The following is a 14,942-nucleotide window of genomic DNA, read 5'->3' on the forward strand; positions in this document are numbered from 1 at the left end:
GGAAATAATAATAGGCCTTAAAATAGCAAAAATTCCTAAATGACTATATCAGGGAGTGACCAATTTCTATCATGTGTTGATGTCAATTTAGAGCATGGATGTTCCCTAGAGAAAAAAGAAATGAGATTCCAGGCCTGCTTTTTCTGTGTGTGCAAGAGATTTCAACTACATAAAAAACCCTTCCAGGCTCAGCTATAGAGCATACTGGAAATGTCAAGAGGCCAAATGACAGGAAATGCATTCTGTATAATCATGCTGCTCTCATGTTTAATGTGGGAATAGGAAAATCCTCAATAGCATGGCATTCCTGGATGGATCTGAAACCACAAAATGCCACAGCTACAGAGTTAAGAAACAACTTCTATAGACTAAAACCCAAGAAGAAGTTACAGAAATCTCCTGAAAAGTGCATGCCATGTTAGTAACATTAAAGGTAAAATTGAAATGTATTTTATTAGAAATCCAGGATCATGAATATCAGAATATTGTCTGACCATCAGCCACTATCTCTCAGTTTCTAACTCCATCTTCACTCAATGTGGGGTCTATGGAGGAGAGATATATAATATGTGCAGTGGCCATGGCTAAATAAATAAGTGTTCTTTATTCCTCTGATCCAGTAGGAAAAGCCCTGAAAACCTAGGCTGAACCAGAAGAAAACTCCTCTTCCCTAAGCTATGTACAGACTTATGTAGCCTCCAGCCTAAGTGGACTGCCAGCCCAGTTTACCCATATACTATAGACCTGAAATTATGAATTGGCGACTATGAGCTGAAACAGACTCATATGTGTATTGGCCCTCAATGTATTCTTAAAAATATGGATTTATTTGCAAACATTTAAAAATCAGAAGAGTTCATATTTTAAAAAAGATACTGCTGTTTTTCTGGGGAAGAAAGAAAAAGATCTGGACCACAGGACATTCAGGCCAACCTGCAACATTTTTCCAGAGCTGAAGCCTTGATACTCTGTCCATGAGGCAAAACTTCCAGTCTCTGTCACTCACTGTTGTGTCTCGTACACCAGATCTGCTTTGCTCATTTTCATCACCTCCCTGGCTTTGGATTGACACAGTTGACCTCAACTCTACACCTGAGTCTTGGCCTTCTCTATCTGAGAAAATCAATGGCAAGGAAGAAGGAGTTCAGAGAAAAGTGCTTCAAGAGAGAGGGGGGAAAGTAAGGGTTTCTTAATCAATAAAAACAACATGATTGTTCCACATAAGTTTTCTCAAGACTTGTCCCAATCTAAAAACACACAAAGAAGAAGGGATGACAAAGAATATCTAGGAAGACTAAAGAGAGTTTGAGGAGAGAGAAAGAGAAAGAGAAAGAGAGAGAATGAGGAAGAGAGAGACAGAGAGACTAGTACATTAGCATGTTAATGTCATAAATGTCTGACTGTCAACATTAACACTTCCTTTGGGAATCAAGTGCAGAATAGGACAAGGAGATTAGAAAGGGGACTGAAGTTTCACATAGAGGCCCCAATCTATAGTCCTATATTCACGGGACTATTTCTGAAGAGCTAATGAAGCATAAGGTTCATAGTCTTTCAAGATCCTATACCTATTTTTATATTTGTAATTTTGTATTCTTTTTCTCAAGGAGGACCCCCCTCCCGCAAGTTGTATATTGTATGTATTTCAGCCTCAAAAATGTGCATCTACCTCTGCCTATGTCCCAGATTTTGAATACCTTGACCAAATTTATCAGTCAAGGGAACAAAATGAAAAATATATGTATTTGATAAGGTGGCAAGTTTGTGTGTGTGTGTGTGTGTGTGTGTGTGTATCTGTGGCTAAGCCAAGTTGTTCAAGAAAAGGAGATAATCCAGTAGTTACTAAAACCAAATTTTATAAAAGGAGCAATCTCAGAAATTGCTTATTTTGAAGAACACCGTCTGAATCATTATACCAGAGAATAAACTACTTTCAAATATTTAAAAATACATTAGAATTCCATTAAAATCTGTTTTTATGAGTAAAATCAGAAGCACTGATATATATTCCTTAATTTAATATTCTGTGTCATCTAAGACTTGAGAGGTGTAATCTGACTCAAGGTTCCCCTGATCGTTAGTACAGGAAAATGTTTAGAGTTTTACCATAACTAAGTTTCAGAGGATAGTCCCAAAAATAATTATCAAAGAATAAAACCTATAACTATCAGCTAAAGTCACCGGTATATTATGTGTTTGGTCTGTTCTATAATCTCTAATATAATCGCTTATTCTTTTCATCTTTATAGTATCATCTTATACAAATATTGTAGGTGATAAGATATTGAAAGATTTTACTTTTCAATAATAATGTCTAAAAATATGATCTTTCCACCCATTAAAGTCTGAGCCTTATATCTGACATAGAACCAACGTGTAACCTATAGGTACTCAAATTATATACAGCTGCACAAGGAGAAGCGTGTCCTAGAGTTTCGACTACCTCTGGCTTCTCAGAGGCTTGATGCTTTTCATTCAGAAACTAGCTGTTCTGGATTAAAATGGAAGAATTTACTTTATTTCAACACAGAAATTTAAAATCAGGCATAAAGCAACAAGCTGGCATAAAGGGGATTCCATCTGTCATTAGGATATTAAAATATAATTAAATAATAATATACTGAGACTTGACAGTATGTTTCCTTACACCCATGCTATGGGTTTGTCAGATGGCTGACATGGATTAAAAGCAAGGACATTCTGAAACTATCAATAATAAAGACCCTTGATCTAGGTCCAAAAGAAACAGTCTTAAATACCCCACCATTATGGGAAATGTCCTAATAAGATTCCGTTTGTAAAATACATTAGCCCTTTCTTTTTCTTTTTTTTTTTTCTAGTCATGTTTTACCAAGTTTGTCGATGAAGACATTGAGGCCACATTTATAAAGTGGCGGGTGAAATAAACATGAAACTAGAAATGTGTGTTTCAGTAAAGATGATCTAACTGTTTCTTGCCAGATCAATCAGACAATACATTTTCAAGAGTAAAATTAGACCTTCTTAGATCTACTTAGAATTCTATTAAGTTTAAAGGCCAAAAACTTGTGGTTTATGGCTCTCCACTAAATACAAAGTTGTATTTTGTAGCAGTTAAACAAACTAACAAAAAAATTTAGCACATGCAAAATAGTTAATTTCCATATAGCATCTCTGGTTTTGCTCAGTCTTTGCTTTCATAGGCACACAAACACACACATATACACCGAGCTTTTCCTGAAACTACTGTCCCTGCAAATTTTTAATTAGAAATGTAAGGGTAACAAGAGAACGGCAGGAGACGTTAAGATCACCAAAACTCTTTTGTATGTGTGGGTATGTGTGTATGTTTTTCTTTCTTCTAATAACATATTTAGATTGATACTTTATTTTTATATATTTTGGATGCTGTTATGCTGTTTTGTTTTTGCTTTTGTGGGAAAAAAGTCCTTTTCTGATACCAAAATGTTTCCTACTTAGAAAACTATGTTTTCAGTTGTCAACATTTGAATTAATTTAGTAGTATAAATACCTCCAGAAATTTTAAAAATGGATTTTAAAAATTCTAGTGTTGTTCTAAAGAAAGGGAAGAAATGGTCTTCTGATAAATCAGGAATTTGTCTTTGTCCAATTGTCTTAGAGAAGCTATTTTTTTCCATCTTCTTTCTTATTTTGTGAGGTAATGAAATATTTAAATAACTGATACTTGGCAGAAACACTTATTCCCACAGTATTTCTTGCCAAAATGAAAGAAGAAAGATCCAAATATCAAACAAGGGATGCTGTATTTGTGAGATTATAGCCTGATTTTCTACATGACCTCCCCTTTAAAATAAAACACAGTACAATAAAATAAAACAAAATAAAATAATTGGAGGAGTGGAAATCCAGAAGGCTCTTTGTGAAATAATATAACTATCCTCAATTGATGACAAAAATTCAAAATAAGAAAGAATATAGCAGGAAACAATCTTACTCTGACAGTGAATGAATCAGATTAACCAAATCATTTTTCCAGTTTTAATATTTGTTCAATTTTTAAAAGGAGCATAAAAGTTAGGACAACATGACCCATAACTTGCTATTATCTAAATAAAATTAAATGTCTTTAAAAAGTTTTCCATGGGGGGGGTAAAAAAAACCAAAAAACAAAAAACAGCTATGTCGGAAATAATGTGTGTTCACTGGGTCTTATTTTGTGAAAGGAAATGCTCTACCAGGAAAAGAAATAATTACATTCTATACAGGTTTCAGTTTCGTAAACATCAAATTGGCAAATACACATTTCCTTTCTCCCCTTAGATTTGCCTTACAAAATTGAGGGAAGAACTCACTTTGGTAAGGTTCCTCCGCTTAATTATTGCATCCAAAATTTATTAAAGAAAGAAAACAAAAACATTTGTGAGCCCTGGGGACTGGTGGTAACACAGGTACAGTGGAACCAGGAGGATCTGCTGATTCCAGATGGAGTGGATATATTCCCACGGCACCTACTACTTGCCAAATGTTTCGTAAAGCAAACACATGACCTAAAAGATTTTGCAAGTGTGGGGTCTTCAAAAAAAAACCAAAAAACAAAAAACAAAAGGAAAAAGAAAAAAAGTCCACACTTGCAAAAAAAAAAAAAAAAAAGTGCCGTTCTTATTTAAAAGTCATTTCTTAATTCCTAACCATAAGTTGTTTTTAAAAACACACACACTTTTAATATTTTTCAGCTGTCATGCCCACTTTAGTGAGTCTACATGTGTGGGTACTCCATAAAATCTCAGTGGTGGTGGCAGATGTCCCCTTTGAAGCATTTCATCTGCTGCTGGGGGCAGGGGGAGTGTCACTCTGGTGCCACGAACACCATTCTTTCTGAAGACTCTGATTTGGGACAGCCCCTCTAAGAACAAATGCAGCACTGCTTGATGTTGCTCAAACGGGTGGTACGAAAAGCAGAGAAACACACGACTATGTCAAGATGAAGAAAGGAATTTTAAATAATAACATACTTATGAGGCCCTTTACAACAGCCAAAGAACTGCTGTAAGAAAAATATCAATAATTATTATAATTAAGGCTAGGCTGTAGGAGACTACAAATTTATATCTGTTGTTTGAAGTGACCAAATCCTATATTCATGGAAGTCCTACCCACTCCTCCAGTTGTCGGAGCCCCAGATGATCTCTTCCTTCCTTGCATTCCTCTAGCAGTTTCACGCTGTACCACATATTTTCACACTTAACTGCATATTCCTTTGTCCTCTAATTGTTTAAAGGCTTAGTGGTTTAGGAGTTTTTGCTTATTTTGAATTAATTTTTATTCTTCTTCCTTCAAGATGATTGCTATGCTGAACAGAAGATACTCAATAAATATTTGACTTATTATTAATTAATATTTGACTAATTAATTCATTTAGCAAATTTTATTAAGCACCTACTATGGACCAGGTTAAAAAATTGTCATGGTCCCTTGCCCTCAGGTAGCATATGTATTTCCAGGATAGAAGAGACATTAAGCCAATAATCACAGAGACATGAGTAAAAGTACAGCCAGTGACAAGTGCTGCATTGGAAGAACAGCAGATATTGTGAATGAGTCTATCAGGAGATCTGATGCCCCCAAAGTAATGGGATGAGGCAAAGTTTTCTGAGGAACTTACACCTTATTTAAGCCCAAAGGGTAAGTGAGAATTACCACGGGAAGAGGGAATAAAAACATTTTGGGAAGAAGAACGTGCAGGTTAGGTTGAAGAACTAAAATAAAACCTGTGTGATGGGAGAGTAATAAATACAGGGGGAATGGAATAAGATTCTAGAAAGGTTAGCAGCTCATGTAGATATTTATGGTCTATGGTGAGGATTTTGATTTTTTATGCTGCATAAATTGTGAGGCCATTCAGGGTTTTGAGACAGCAAGTGGCATTATAAGATTCACTTTTTAAGAAGATGATTCTGCCTGCACAGTGAATAATGCATTAGACAGAACAAGTGTCAAAGTAGTGAGACCAAGGAGGAAAATATTTCATTATTCCAGGTGAAAAATGACACAGCCTTGAACTAGGGCAAATGATGACAGTGGACATGGAAACAAGGAGACAGAATTGAGTGAGAAGGAATCAAAAATAAGGTCCAGGCCTCTAGCCTGAACAACTAGGTATGTGATGGTACCATCTACCAAGATGGGAAAATAAAAGAGAGCATGGGACTAGACTGAGGAGTGGGAATCAACAGTTAGCTTCAGATACTGTTTCAACTGGCCCTGAGATAGCAAAGTTAGAATGTTGAATAAGCACACAGATAGAAAATCTAGAGCCCAGAAGAGAGATTTTTCCTGAAGAATAGTTTGGGAGTCACCAATCTACAGAGAGCATTTGGAAAACAAGACTGGTGACGTCACTTAGGGAGAGTAGGCAGGGAGAAGAGAAGAGGGCCCAGGACAGAACGAGAAAGAATTCCAAACAGGACAAAAAGGAGACAGAAAAACAGACCAATAAAGAGGAAATAGGAAGAAAGGAGGGAGGGGAGTATGAAGGAGCTCAAGGGAAGAATCCAGGAGGTCCTAATGTTGCTGCCCCTCATGAGAAGATGCACAGTCACCAATCAACGTCTTCCATTCAAAGTGTGTGCCTTGGGTCATTCCAGTTGGGGTCTGTGCTTAAAACACATTGTTTTCTCTGTCACTAATGTCTGCATTTATACGCCATTTTTCTCCCAAAACGTATCACATGAGCTGGAAAATACTTCCGTATCTCTTTGTGAAACTGCATGACTTATAAAAGGAATTCTTATATGCCAGGTAAACTATATTTTTTAGGTCTGACCATCTTAAACATAGACTCCAAATTTGGTGAAAGTGTATCCAGCAATTTTCATATGATGTGGTTAGCAAATAGGTAAAATTTAATTTAATATTCCATTAACAAATATTTTTTTGCAGACAGATGTTAAATGAACTATAATTTATCTAACTAGCCCTTACTTTTAAAAATTGCCAAAAATGAGTAAGGGATACAGGAAAATCAAAAACAATTATATTTTATTGGTAAAATTACTGGTAAGTTTATATTCTTTTTAAAAATTTCCTTTAGGGCTTCCCTGGTGGCACAGTGGTTGAGAATCTGCCTGCTAATGCAGGGGACACGGGTTCGAGCCCTGGTCTGGGAGGATCCCACATGGCACGGAGCAACTGGGCCCGTGAGCCACAACTACTGAGCCTGAGCGTCTGGAGCCTGTGCTCCGCAAAAAGAGAGGCCGCCATAGTGAGAGGCCCGCGCACCACAATGAAGAGTGGCCCCCGCTTGCCACAGCTAGAGAAAGCCCTCTCACAGAAACGAAGACGCAACACAGCAAAAATAAATAAATTAATTAACTCCTACCCCCAACATCTTCAAAAAAAAAAATTTTTTTTCCTTTAAGTGCCTATGTTAAATACCTTGCTGGTGGTCATGAAAATGGGTACACTTTGGAAAATAATTTGACATTATCTTTTTAAACTTCTTATTTAATAATAATGTAATGCCAAAATTGCACACAAGTGTGCAGCTCTCTGAATTTTCACAAAATTAACACCTTTATAATCAGAACTCAGATCAAGAAACAGAACAATACCAGTACCCCAAAAGTGTTTTGACATTATATTTTTTAAGTTGAATATTCACTAACCCTATAGCAATTCTACCCCCCCACACACAGATGTTGTGTGTATATATATATATACACACACATAGCAATTCTACTCATATATGTGTATACGTGTATATGTATACATATACACATGCCTCCAATATAAATTGTTGCATGCAGCTCTGAGAATTGTACCAGAATGTTCAGAACAAAGCTGGCTGTTACAGCTTAAGCTTGCAAACAATCCATATAACAATAACCCAGAAATAATAAATTACAGCATAATCACACAATGGAATATAATACAGCAGAGAAAATTAAAATGAATGAACTACCTCTAAGCACAGCAACATAGATAAATAAACATAATACTGCTGGGAAAAACCAAATTCCAAAAGAGTAGAATTGAATGATATCCATTTTATAAAGTTTTTAAATGAACAATGTAATATTTAGTCATTCACATATGGGTGCCAAAACAAACAAGCAAATAAATACCAAACAACAATAAACACAACATTAAGGCTAGTGTTTTCTTCTGAGGTGAGGCAGAGGGATGGGACAGAAAGAAGTACAAGGGCGAGTTACAATGTAATATAGCATCAAAACCAGGACAATTTTGAGAGTGAAAGGGAGAACTGTTAATAATTAAATGAGGATGGTAGAAGTTAACAGGACTGTCCTATGTAAACTTGGACATGGGGTCACCCTAGTTATTGATAACCATCCAGTTCTTAGATTGACTGGTGGGTTCGCCGATTTTTTATTTTCATGGATTAATTAAATAATTAATTAATGTAAATTTTAAAAGTCCATTCATGACCAATGATTTTAGTGTGTTATTAACCAAGATTGATTGATTCAATTCTGTTTGGGAACCATCTGAGGTCCAAATATAAATAATGCTTTGTCAAATTCTAAATGTTAATTATTTAGTGGTATGGGCCTTAAAATTAATATTTGGGGGCATGACTGAGAAGGATGAAAGAGAACAGTCTCTAATTCAGGAAAGGAGAGGGAAGGGAGAAGATTTAGCCCTTATCCAGTACTACTACATCTCCCAGATCTCTCCCCCCAGATCCTGAGACTCTGAGAGCCAAAGATCACAATGTAACAAATGCAATGAATCAAATGATTATTTGATTCTAACCCTGACTGAGGTAGACTTAATTACTTAGGAAAATCTGGGAATTCAGCTGGGTTCAATTTTACCCATTTAATAAGCCAAAGAAATGGGATCCTGATTAATAGTTGACATTGCTTTGTAACTGTCCTTCAGTGGCTATGGGAGTTTTGAAATTCAGCTGGATCTTCAGGTTTGCCAGAGATAATATTCAAAATATTTAACCAATGACAACAGCATGAGAAACAACCAAGCCAAACATATCCTAGTCATTGCCCAGGAATAGAGTCCTGCAGCCTCCTTGTTGCACTGGCGTAACCTTTCAGTTGCCAGCTCATAAATATGAGAGCCAGGTGATTCCCAAGAAGCCACTGTAGCTACAGTGGAAGGGGTGACGCCTAAGGACTTGGGTTTCGGCTAGTAATTAACCAGTTTTGTGAGTAGGTCAATATTTTAAAAATCGATACAACTAGAAGTGGGTAAAGAATTCTTTCAGGCTAAAATTTATATAATTTGGAATATATTCATGAAGAAAGTGAATACAAATTGTCTTCCTTTTGCAAATGAAAAAGAGAAAAAGGAAAATAAAATGATCATTACTAAAGTCTCTCCCAGGACCCTGGAAGCTTAACCATGATTAGTTTTATGAAAATCCACCTCTGGCTATGGCCACTCTGGAGCATACCAGCTGAGTGTTTGCCTTAAGTCCTCACTGAATATTCCAGACCCTACAGATTCTCAGGCTGAATCAGACTACATCAGGACATTGTCACTGTTGATGACAATGCCAGAGTAGACACAACCAGTACCTTTGACTGCTGCTGTCTAGTTTATATGTGATTCAATTGTAAATTAAATTTGACTTCCTACATTAGGATTCTAATCTTCAAGAAATACCAAGGAAGTACCTAAAATATTTTCAGGAACAGTATAGTAGAATATGAAGCAACTTTGGAATCATTTCCACCACCATAACACCTCCATAACTTCTGACAACTCCCATTACACCAATGTCTAAAACATAATGAGGCATATAATATACGTCTGTTATTTGAATAAACAAAGGTAAACCTGGATTTAAACCCTGGCTTTACCATTTAGTGCTAAACCTTCTTTCACTCATCTTTAAAATGGAGAGAATAATAAGACAGAAGGCTGCTCTGAGGATTACTGACAAAAGAGAAAAGAGTTCACATGGTAGATACTCAAAAACTGTTACTGCCTTCCCTTTCCTCCAGAATACAACTAAAGAACATGATGTCTCGAGCCCATAATAAAACGATGGGGTTTCTCTGCTAAAATAGTCCTCAGAACCCAGATGACCAGGTTTTCCAATCATTCAGAATGTTCTGATTAACCCAGTGTCAATATGTTGACTAAGTCTGTATCACTGTGACACGAGCCAAACTAAGTGTTATCAAAGATAGTCAATTCCATAACAACATTGAATTGCACACACAAGGGAGTGTGTTCTCTAAATAATGGCTTTAAAGAAGGGAAACAGAGAAATCACAGCAATTAGTCCCAACTAATGAAGCAAAAAAAGGAAGACAAAACTGCTAAGACAATACCCAAATTATTAACGAAGTCTAGATAACAAATAGAAATATGTTTGTCATAAATACTTTGGAACAAGATAGGTTATATTTAAATGAGAGATTAAGTTAAATTAAGAAAATCAATAGAAATATGGGAGAACAGAAAAAAAAAAACTAACCTGCATTGTGGTTACTAAAACTTAAGTATTCACTAATAATTAATTTTACTGAATTATTATTAATATCATCATTGAATGACATGTAAGTTCTTATACCTTATATATAAAGAATACAATATTTGTTAACTGTGTGAACCTTCCTTCTAGGAACTAGCTCATGGTGTCAGAAGTTTTGTGTTTCATAGTCTCATCACTGTTATTCAACCTCAAGTACTACCTCAAGTTACCCCAGTTCACCCATCTGGTAAAGAAATTTTATATGTAAAAATCAAGCCTTTTAAAAAATTATACTGTATTCACTTTCTAAACTTTATTTTTTATATCCCCAATTATGAACAAAGAGATCATGAGAAGTAAACCCATTTCCACTTCTAGCCACATTTCAAAATATAGAATTCTGAGTCTTCACAGAATGCCCAACCTCAGAAAGATTTTCCCCTGGGTCTTGCAGGATAATTTTACAGCAGTTTAGAAGAGAAAACAATATTTTTTATGATCCTCAGGGGCTTTGAATGGGCAGAAGACCACCAAGAAGTGGGATAAGTTTTCAGTTCTGTGGGTGTTACTTGAAGGGATTTGCTAAACCTACACATTTCCTCCTCAGGTCACTATTAAGTCAAGGTGACGTATATATAATATCTAAATGTGTTGGTGATGTAATTGCAACAAATTACTTCTGTCAGAATGAAAAAAACCGTATTTTTAGCCTAAATATTTCTAAGAATATCAGTGAAAATAATATTTTCCAATTTATGAGAGATCACTTTGTAACTTTCTATAGAGACTTTAAGGATTGTATGAGGTTTAGTAAAGAAAAAATTTTGTTTTTATATCTATAATTGTTTCACCTTAACAATATCATTTTGAATCTGTATTTCCGTGTTTTCAAGGAGTAGAATTTCTAATGCATATATTGTGAATATTGGGAGTCCTTAAAAAACAACAGAGAAAATAAAAAGTTGACCATCAATGATGGAAAGTGAGAAAAAAACAGATTAATAATAATATTAATAACAGCTGACCTCTAAAAAGGTTTCAGTTTGTGCAAGGTATGCGGTAAACAACAATTTTGTTCATTATCTAATTTAATCTTTATTAAAATCTTATAAAAAAGAGGAAAGTCAGAATTAGATTGGAATACAGAGAAGTGAAACGCTATAGAATGATAGTGGGAATGAGAGAATAAAGAAAATTCCAGCCTATTCTTTTTTCCATAACAAATCATTTCTCAAAAGATGACCCTGTGTCTACACTCCATTTCTTGAGATAACTCAGAATTGCAATTTGGCAATATCAATGGGAAAACTTGAAAACTGCCAGAACCAGCAATTCAAACTCTATAAATTTTATCCTAAAGAAATATTCTGAAATGGGTATAAAATACAAATGCAAGAATGCCCACTGAAGCATTATGTAAGATAATAAAGATTTGGAAACAGTGCAAGCAGTATGAGATCTGTCAAATAAACTATGGTAGACCTATGTGATAATCTATTGTGCAGCACTGTAAATTATATAATAGAAAAAAGCTTCTGAGTATGGGAAGGATATGTTTATAATGTATTTTTAACGTTAAAAAATACATCCCAGTTTGGATAGAAACAAAGATGTATATGTATATTTGGAAAAGGTCCTAGGAAAAAACACATCAAAATGGTCATGTGTGATACATCCAGCTGTGTCCAGCATCCAGCGCCAAAGCATCAATGGTGCAGGGGGAATGGCAGCAACTCGATGTCTTCACGGACAGAACTCTGGTGTGATTGTGGATGTTGTTTTAGGTGGTATAGCCTGCTCCCCGGCCATAATTAAACTCCAAAATATTCTTTAAAAACTCCATTTTCTGCTTGATCTATCCAGATCTCATTTCTGTGGCTTGCAAGGATCCTGACAAATACAGGTCCTCCTTTAGAGCCTTTACTAAAGTCGTGTGTGAAACACAAAGATTTACTCCAAGCCAGACTTCTGGGAGCATACAGGGAAGAGGTTCAGGTCATCGATTAAAAATGACAAGGACTAAGTTATTCCCATGACTTATGGAATTCTAAAATACAAATTCTGTGCCCTGAGATAAAATTTTGAGCAATGGCAGAGACACTGGAAAATTACTGAGATAAGTTGAAACTTAGGAAAAAATAAGGGGACTGCTAGAGAAGCTGGGTTCCCCAGATCCCACCCAATGCATACATTTGGCTACGTATACTTTGGCTAATAAATGTAACAATTATTCCTACTGAAAGAGTTTCTCAGTGCAATTCAATTTCAAGGCCAGGGTCCAGATTCAAGAAATAAGACTCCACAAGACACAAATCTATACAGACAACAGAACGCAGAACCACCAAGTGTTTCAGAGGGGATACTTGACTCAGACAATGCCCAGGCCCTGAAACCAGCACCCATGTGAAGTGTTAAAGCTATTTCTACCCCAGATTGTCCTAACTCCCCAAAGATGTAATGACTGAGAAGAATAGATAATTAAATAATCCCAGAGAACCAGAACAGTGAGGCAGCCTTTTTTTTTAACGTCTCTATTGGAGTGTAATTGTTTTACGATGTTGTGTTAGTTTCTGTTGTATAACAAAGTGAATCAGCTATATGTATACATATATCCCCATATCCCCTCCCTCTTGCATCTCCCTCCCACCCTCCCTATCCCACCCCTCTAAGTGGTCGTGAAGCACCGAGCTGATCTCCCTGTGCTATGTGGCTGCTTCCCACTAGCTATCTATTTTACATTTGGTAGTGTATATATGTCAATGCTACTCTCTCACTTCGTCCCAGTACAATGTTCATTGCAGCACTATTTACAATAGCCAGGACATGGAAGCAACCTAAGTGTCCATCGACAGATGAGTGGATAAAGATATGACACGTACATACAATGGAATATTACTCAGCCATAAAAAGAAACAAAATTGAGTTATTTGTAATGAGGTGGATGGACTTACAGTCTGTCATACAGAGTGAAGTAAGTCAGAAAGAGAAAAACAAATACCGTATGTTAACACATATACATGGACTCTAAAGAAAAAATGGTTCTGATGAATCTGGCAGCAGGGGAAGGGTAAGCTGAGGCATCCATTTTGAAGAGTCAAATAAAACTTACTTTTAGATTAGGTACCCTACACTATCCCTTCCTCTCTCAATCCATGCATGTGACCTATTAGGGAGTTCTTATGACAAGTAGACTGAGGAAGAAAAGCTCAGACCTGATTACTGACAGGTTGCATGATATAGTGGTACCAGCCAGCCATGGATTGATGTTCTGCTACAGCTCCACTCAAAGGTGACTCAAAGAATATGATCAAAGAATATCCTCTCTCATGGGCAAAATTTGGGGTAATAAATCTGGTTATCTAATTTACCCAGGAAAATAAATGACCTGAGGGACAAACTGATTCATAGGCCATCACTGGCTATTTGGCTAGTTGGCCAGGAATTGGAAGAAGAACACTGGAAGACTGGTGAACATAATCTGGTGAAAAGTTAGATTAATGTGTTGATACCAAGAACAGGCATAAAGCATGAAGGTGTTTGTATCCCAAGTAAAATTCTCAGTGAAAGACGTCCACAGTTGAGAAGGCTCTCAAATCCGATGGGCAAATAATTTATACAATGGATATCAGGCAGCATCCTTCCCCAGATACTTCAGTGCTTATTCAATGGGTCCATGTACAAAGGTACCATCATTCCAGAAACAGAGGTTCACAAGGGTTCAACTGTACCTCCACAGTATAGTATTCAATGTACAACCTCAGTGGCAAATGCTTTACTCCTGACGTTGCATCACTTCAAAGAGATCAACAACTTCCTGTAGCAGATTGAAGAGAGTGAACCTCTATAATTTTGAAGGGGCATCAATTTGTCCTGACTAGCGTACATACCTATTCCACAAATAGACTTGCTATGATGATCTGCCACACTATCATCCATGAATTTATGAAAATATTTTGTCATTCATCATTGAATCCCACAACACATTGGAGCTCATTTCACAGGAAAAAGTACAGCTTTACGCCCATGAGATTCACTTGTATTGCAGTGTACCCCATTGCCCAAAGGAAACTGACATAATAGAATAGTGAGTGCTTACTGATGATTCACTTGTGAAGTCAACTGGGAGACCACATCCTGGTAGTGTTGAGTGCTTTGAAAAGTGGACCAGTAGAAGGTCTACTTCTCTCGGTCCAGGATATAAGGGTTTGGGAACAAGGGAGTAGAAATAGGAGTTACTATTTTCATTATTACACCAAATATTTATGCTTGCATCATTTTTGCTTCCTGTCCTTAAACTTCACACTCTGCAGATTCAGAAGTCCTAGTTCCCGAAAGAGAAATACTTTCATTAAGGACACAACAATTGTCCCATCGAATTATAAGTTGAAACCACCACTTGGATAGTTTGGATTTCTCCTGCTATTGAATCATCAGGCAAAGAAAAGGGATGTGAATGTTGATCCTGCTTACCAACATGATGTAATCCACTGGGGACCTCACTCCCTTAATAATTCCAAAC

This window comes from Tursiops truncatus, chromosome 7, assembly GCF_011762595.2.
Source record: "Tursiops truncatus isolate mTurTru1 chromosome 7, mTurTru1.mat.Y, whole genome shotgun sequence".
Lineage (NCBI taxonomy): Eukaryota > Metazoa > Chordata > Mammalia > Artiodactyla > Delphinidae > Tursiops > Tursiops truncatus.